The 6,962-nt window shown below is 48.2% G+C and overlaps 1 pseudogene; it reads left to right on the forward strand.

Annotated features, from left to right (window-relative positions):
- Nucleotides 1-742: 742 nt before the first annotated feature.
- On the forward strand, nt 743-2,167 carry LOC134965263 (WD repeat-containing protein 82-like; annotated as a pseudogene).
- The last annotated feature ends 4,795 nt before the right edge of the window (nt 2,168-6,962 follow it).

Below are 6,962 nucleotides of genomic sequence, written 5' to 3' on the forward strand. Positions count from 1 at the left end.
TGTATAATGTACTTTACCTGGTGCAATGTGTAATAATGTGCTCTGCCTGGCGCAAAGTGTATAATGTGCTCTGCCTGGCGCAAAGTGTATAACGAGCTCTGCCTGGCGCAAAATGTATAACGTGCTCTGCCTGGCACAACGTGTATAACGTGCTCTACCTAGTGCAATGTGTATAATATGCTTTACCTGTGTATAATGTGATCTGCCTGGCGCAAATTGTATAAAGGACTCTGCTTGGCGCAAAGTGTATAACATGCTCTTCCTGGTGCAATGTGTACAGTATAATGTGCTTTACCTGGTGCAATGTGTATAACGTGCTCTGCCTGGCGCAAAGTGTGTACCGTGCTCTACCTGGCGCAAAGTGTAGAACTTGCTCTATCTGGCGCAATATGTATAACATGCTCTACCTGGTGCAGTGTGTATAGGAGGTTCTACCTGGTGCAATGTGTATAAGCAGCACTACTGTGTGGTGTATTGTGAATTGGCACTATTATGTGGCCACGCACTTCCCCACGAAGCCACACCCCTAAAATCTTGCAGCGCACCTGCTGCGCGCACTTTACATACATGCCTGTATTCAGGCCTTCTGAGCAGTGATCCTGCCCACTTGACAGACTCCACCCCCCCAACAGACCCCACCCCTATTAGGGCTGGTTTTAGATTCCAATCCACCCCTGCCTGCACCCCCATATTCTGTGGCCCTTCTGCATCGGGGCGCATCACCCTAACCCCTGGGGCAGCCATGAAGCTGACCGACAACATGCTGCACAGTTTCCGGGTTGCAAAGATTTTCCGCAAGAACTCCGATAAGATCAACTGCTTTGACTTCAGTCCTGGTGGGGAGACAGTCATTTCCAGCTGCGACGACGACTCCATCGTGCTGTACGACTGCCAGGAGGGCATGGCCAAGAGGACGCTGTACAGCAAGAAGTACTGTGTGGATCTCATCCGATACACACATGCAGCAAATACCGTGGTTTATAGCTCCAACAAAATTGATGATACCAGCTCTCTTCATGATAATAAATATAGGCGTTATTTCCCGGCCACAATAAAAGGGCCGTTGCGTTATCTATGTCTCCGGTGGACGATGCATTTATTTCTGGGTCCTTGGATAAAACTATCCGCCTGTGGGACCTCCGGTCTCCCAACTGTCAGGGTCTGATGCACTTACAGGGGAAGCTAGTGTGCACATTTGATCCAAAGGGTCTTATTTTTGCTGCAGGAGTTAATTCCAAGATGGTGAATCTGTATGATCTTCGCTCTTTTGATAAGGGTCCGTTTGCCACCTTCAAGATGAACTGTGGGGGTCATTCCGAGTTGATCGCTAGCTAAAAATGTTCGCAGCGCAGCGATTAAGTGGAAAAATGGCACTTCTGCGCATGTGGCGCAATGTGCACGCGCAAAGTACTTTTACAACAGCTGATGTAGTTTCATACAAGGTCGAGCGAAGCTTTTCACTCGCAATGGCCGCTGCAGAGTGATTGACAGGAAAGGGGCGTTTCTGGGTGTCAACTCACCGTTTTCAGGGAGTGTTCGCAAAAACGCTGGCGTGGCTGGGAGAACGCAGGGCGTGTTTGTAATGTCAAATCTGGAACTGAATGGTCTGAAGTGATCGCAAGCGCTGAGTAGCTCTGGAGCTACTCTGAAACTGCACAATTTTTTTTGCTGCCGCTCTGCGATGCATTTGTCCGTACTTCTGCTAAGCTAAGATACACTCACAATGGGCGGCGGCTTAGCATTTGCACGGCTGCTAAAAACTGCGAGCGAGTGAACAACTCGGAATGACCCCCTATGACCGCACCTGCGAATGGACGTCACTCAAATTTATCAACAATGGAAAATTAATTCTCTTTACCAATGGCGGCTTCCTGAGGCTGGTTGATGAGTTTAAAGGGCCGTGCTACACACCTTTGGGGGTTATAACAACAGTAAAACGGTCACACTAGAAGCTTCTTTCACCCTGGATTCTCAGTTCATTATGATCGGGTCGAAAGATGGCAAGATCCATGTATGGAATGGAGAAAGCAGCATGAAAGTGTCCGTACTGGATGTCAAGCACACCGGATCCATCACCTGCTTACAGTTCATTCCCAAGTTCATGACCTTTGCATTGCATTGGGGAAGCAGAAGGGAGATGAACAATGAGGAGGAGGCACTTAACTAGCAGATGTGTATAATGGGCTCTACCAGGCGTAATGTATATATGGGCTCTATCTGGCGTAATGTGTAATATGCGTAATGGGCTCTACCAGGCGTAATGTGTAATGGGCTCTACGAGGCGTAATGTGTATAATGGGCTCTACCAGGTGTAATGTGTAACATATGTAATGGGCTCTACCAGGCGTAATGTGTAACATGTGTAATGGGCTCTATCAGGCGTAATGTGTAACATGTGTAATGGGCTCTACTAGGCGTAATGTGTATAATGGGCTCTACCAGGCATAATGTGTATAATGGGCTCTACCAGGTGTAATGTGTATAATGAGCTCCACTTAGCATAATGTGTATAATGGGCTCTACCTGGCATAATGTGTATAACGGGCTCTACCAGGTGAAATGTGTACAAGGGGCCACTCCCAGCTGCTCCATAGAGTTCCATACAGGTGCAAGAGACCTGTCTAAAGTGGCCTGGAGCTAGGGGCGCCAAACTGAGATTTTATCTTGCCCCTGATTCTAGATATGAGGTATGAGGTGTAATGTTACGTCTGGAGGTATGAGGTGTAAAGTGTTGTTTTCGGGTGTGAGGTGTACAATTATGTCTGGGGTTATGAGGTGTAATATTCTGTATGGGGGTATGAGATGTCATATGTTTGTGGGTATGAGATGTTATATAATATTTCAAAGTGTGAGGTGTAATATGTCTGGGAGTATGAGGTGTGAGGTATAATATATCTGGGAGTCTTATTAAATGTATGCATTGCGTAATGTAAACCACAAGGTGGTTGGAGCGGCATTCCTACAATGTGACCTATCCCGCATGTTGCATTCCTCGCTCATTGTCAGCCTCTGCTCAGTGGATCATGAGAGAAAGGAAACTGCAAACTGGTTAAATTGTCCTGTCTCATCCTCAAATCATAATAATATCCAGAGGCGTCATGAGGCGGGTGCGGCCCGCACCTGGTGTCACCCTTTAATGGGGTGACACCAAACAAGAGCCGCACACCTCGCACCTGCTGCTCCCCTTCATGACACTGTCACTGACACTGTCAATGTGTCAGACAGCACGGACCCGGCCGCGGCGCACTCGCACCTGCTGGGGGTGGTTGGGTGTGATCGTAACTGTGCCGCGGCAAATGGAATCTTCTTGTAGGCGGGGGTGTATGATTTTGAGTCGGCGGGGGTGCGATCGTAACTGCAGTGCTCTCTTTGCTGTCCGGCACCAGGCACTACAGTTACGATCGCACCCCCGCCAACTCAAAATCATACACCCCCGCCTACAAGAAGATTCCATCCGCCGCGGCACAGTTATAATCGCATCCCTCCCCCCTGCTGACTCAAACATCACCCCACCCCCTCCACCCCTGCTGGAAGACTCCACCGCAGCCGGGTCCGTACGTAATCCATGCACGCCGGTCCCGTGACGTCATTACGCTGCCGCTTGCACTGCTGGGACTCTGGGAGGGAGAAGTGGGAGGAGGATAAAGAAAGAGCTGCTATGCTCAGTGCTGCCGTTACTTCAGGGAGCAATGGGAGGACCTGCCTTGAATTTGATTGCGCACCTCAATATCAGCTTTCTGCTATCCCTCCTTGGCTGACTGCAAGTTGTTTCATCTGCCAGTTGAATGTGGAAAGTTTTTAATCAGTGGCGTCACGACGGGGTCATCAATAGGGTGACATCAAGAAGAGCCGTACATCCGAATCCCTATCTCATCCACTGACATGATAGAGACACATTGGCATCCATACCTGCTCCTCCACGGCACCAAGCAGCGCAGTCACGCCTACACCTCCACCAACTCCATGAGCCTGTCTCAAACACACCTGCCTGAACACCGCCGCTGCCAGGCCCGTACTGACAGTCTCTCAGCTAGGAAGCCGGTTGCTGTACGTCACTCCTCATGACGTCATCACGCACGCCGGCACCGCTTGCAGCTTGCCATTCCCCTTACCACCTCTGGCCACGTCCTGCTCACCGCTGCCTCTGGTCACATCCTGCACACCGCCGCCGCTGCCCATGTCCTCCTCACAGCCGCCGCCCACGTCCTCCTCCACTTCCCAGGGCCTACAACTCCGCACCACCGCAGACTACACCCCCCTCCGCTGCTCATGTACTCTTACCCTGCTTCCCTATGTCCCTGTCACTCTTCCTGTCCCTGCTGTCACTCTCTCTGTCACTGTCCTTGTTGCCACTCTGTCACTGTCTCTGTCACTCTCCCTGTCCCTATGTCCCTGCTGTCACTCTCCCTGTCCCTGAATTGTGGATCATACCACATGGCATATGTGAATTTCGGCTCATACCGTGTGGTGTAATGTGAATTTCTGCTCATACTGTGTGCTATAATGTGAATTTTCGGCTCATACCATGTGCTATAATGTGAATTTCGGCTCATTCTGTGTGATATAATGTGAATTTTGGCTCTTACCGTGTGCTATAATGTGAATTTTGGCTCTTACTGTGTGGCATAATGTGAATTTCGGCTGATTCTGTGTGGTATAATGTGAAAGGTGCACCAGTACTAGATAGTAAAAGAGGCATAATGATAGTATTATGGGGTGCATAATGTGTATATGGTGTGGTAAACTACACTAAAGGATGCCCCCTTTTGAGTGTCCACGGCCCTTTTCCGAAGGGGCGCGCATAATTGCAACCTTCACTTTTTCATACCCCCACTTCAAAATTTCCACTTTGACCAATGTGTGTGTGTGTGTGTGTAGGCTGGCACTGACCTGTGTGTGTGTGTAAGGTGGCAATGATGAGGGATATTCTGTAGTGGAGATGATCTAACTTGTTATTCTGTGCTAGGGAGAGAAGATCTGTCCTAGGGGACAATTCTACGCTAAGGAGATGATCTGTCTGAAGAGAGGGGAGTTATTTAGTTCTAAAGGAGGGGATGATCTATTTTGAGGCCCGGCAATATGGGGGTTGAAAGAGACACCTGTACCGGGTCTCGCAGTTCACAAGGGCTGCTGGAACAAGGACTGCAGCGTCTAATAAATGTAATAATGCAGCGCCTAATAATGGTCCGCAAATTAAGTACATGACCTTAGTAAAAGCAAATTAAGACTGCGGAGACCCCGAGCGCCGGTAGAAACCACTGTGCGCTCCATAGTGCATTCCAGCACCCAGCAGAGTCAGGCAGAGCAAATGCAGCAGGAGCTGTACCATGACCACTGCACACCGTATCACAAATGTGGGAGAGGGAAGCCAAACACCGCAGAGAAGACACCAGCAAAGGTTGCCTATCAATCATCCCGGCTGGTATAGCCATCTATATATCAGGACTGTCCGTTCTCTCCCAATCATGGGGGTCATTCCGAGTTGTTCGCTCGCTAGCAGATTTTAGCAGCATTGAACACGCTAGGCCGCCGCCCTCTGGGAGTGTATCTTAGCTTAGCAGAATAGCGAGCGAAAGATTAGCAGAATTGCGAATAGAAAATTTCTTAACTTCTGAGTAGCTCCAGACCTACTCACAGATTGCGATCAGTTCAGGCCGTTTCGTTCCTGATTTGATGTCACAAACACGCCCTGCGTTCGGTCAGCCACTCCCCCGTTTCTCCAGACACTCCCGCATTTTATCCTGGCACGCCTGCGTTTTTCCCGCACACTCCCAGAAAACGGACAGTTTCCGCCCAGAAACACCCACTTCCTGTCAATCACACTCCGATCACTTCAATGAGGAAAATTCTTTGTTCGGACGTGAGTAAATCTACTAAGTTTTGTGCTAAAATACTTAGTGCATGCGCACTGCGCACCTTAAACGCTCCATTGCGAAAAGTGGCAACGAGCGATCAACTCGGAATGACCCCCCATATTCACTCTCACTCTCTCTTTCACTTTAAAATGCCTTAACACAGTGGTTCCCAAACTTTCTATCATGGTACCCTAGGGCACAGGTTGTCAAACTCGGTCCTCAGTACAACAAACAGTGCATCTTTTCCAGGTCTCCTCGCAGAGTCACAAGTGAAATAATTAGCTCCACCTGTTCATCTTTTAAAATGTGTTTAGTGAGTAATTAATATACAGATGAAGCCCTCCTCATTTATGCCTTTAACAGGATTAATTGAGCCAGGGCAGTTGGAGTTAATCACCTGCTGTAATGACTTAATCCCCCGCTGTATTGTTCTCTCTGTATTGTATTGCAGCTGAGAACAATAGATGAAAGGCTTATGCTAATAAACCATGGTGCACCTAGGCGCAGCAGAGAAGCCTAGATGAGCGTGGCTCCATCTGTACCTGTTCACATGCATGATTATCTGCATAACGTGAGCTGTTTGGGGTCCTGGGGACCGAGTTTGAGAACCACTGTAATAGAGTATAGCATGAAGTAGCTAGAATTGCTTTAAAATGTATTTAGTGAGTGTGCACAGGAGTAAATGTCACCCCAGTTTTAATTTCTTAACTACTTCTGCTACAACACAATACCATCTAAACTTTTTAATGTGTTAGGTTTAGCTACTATGACATGCTTTGTCTTTTGTTGGTGAAACTCCGCCTACATTACATTTTAAAGCAGTAATCCCGCCTACTTTGGTATTGGCCCCGCCTACAGTTGATTTCGTGCCACCCACAAGGCCACTTCTAGAAATTTTTCCAGGGCCACTTTTATCTCCCAATCCGTCCCTGCTGATGATGACAGAGTTAATGGTATACAAACACATGAAACCATAACCAAACAGTATATATTGTATAATAAGATATAAGTAAAAACAAGATTGAATGGTACAAATTGTACTGACACTGAATTAGGAAAGGGAAAAGGACAAGGGTCTAGGGCAGGATTTCCCAACCACGGTCCTCA

The sequence above is a fragment of the Pseudophryne corroboree genome, chromosome 10 (assembly GCF_028390025.1).
Source record: "Pseudophryne corroboree isolate aPseCor3 chromosome 10, aPseCor3.hap2, whole genome shotgun sequence".
NCBI classification, from domain to species: Eukaryota; Metazoa; Chordata; class Amphibia; order Anura; family Myobatrachidae; genus Pseudophryne; species Pseudophryne corroboree.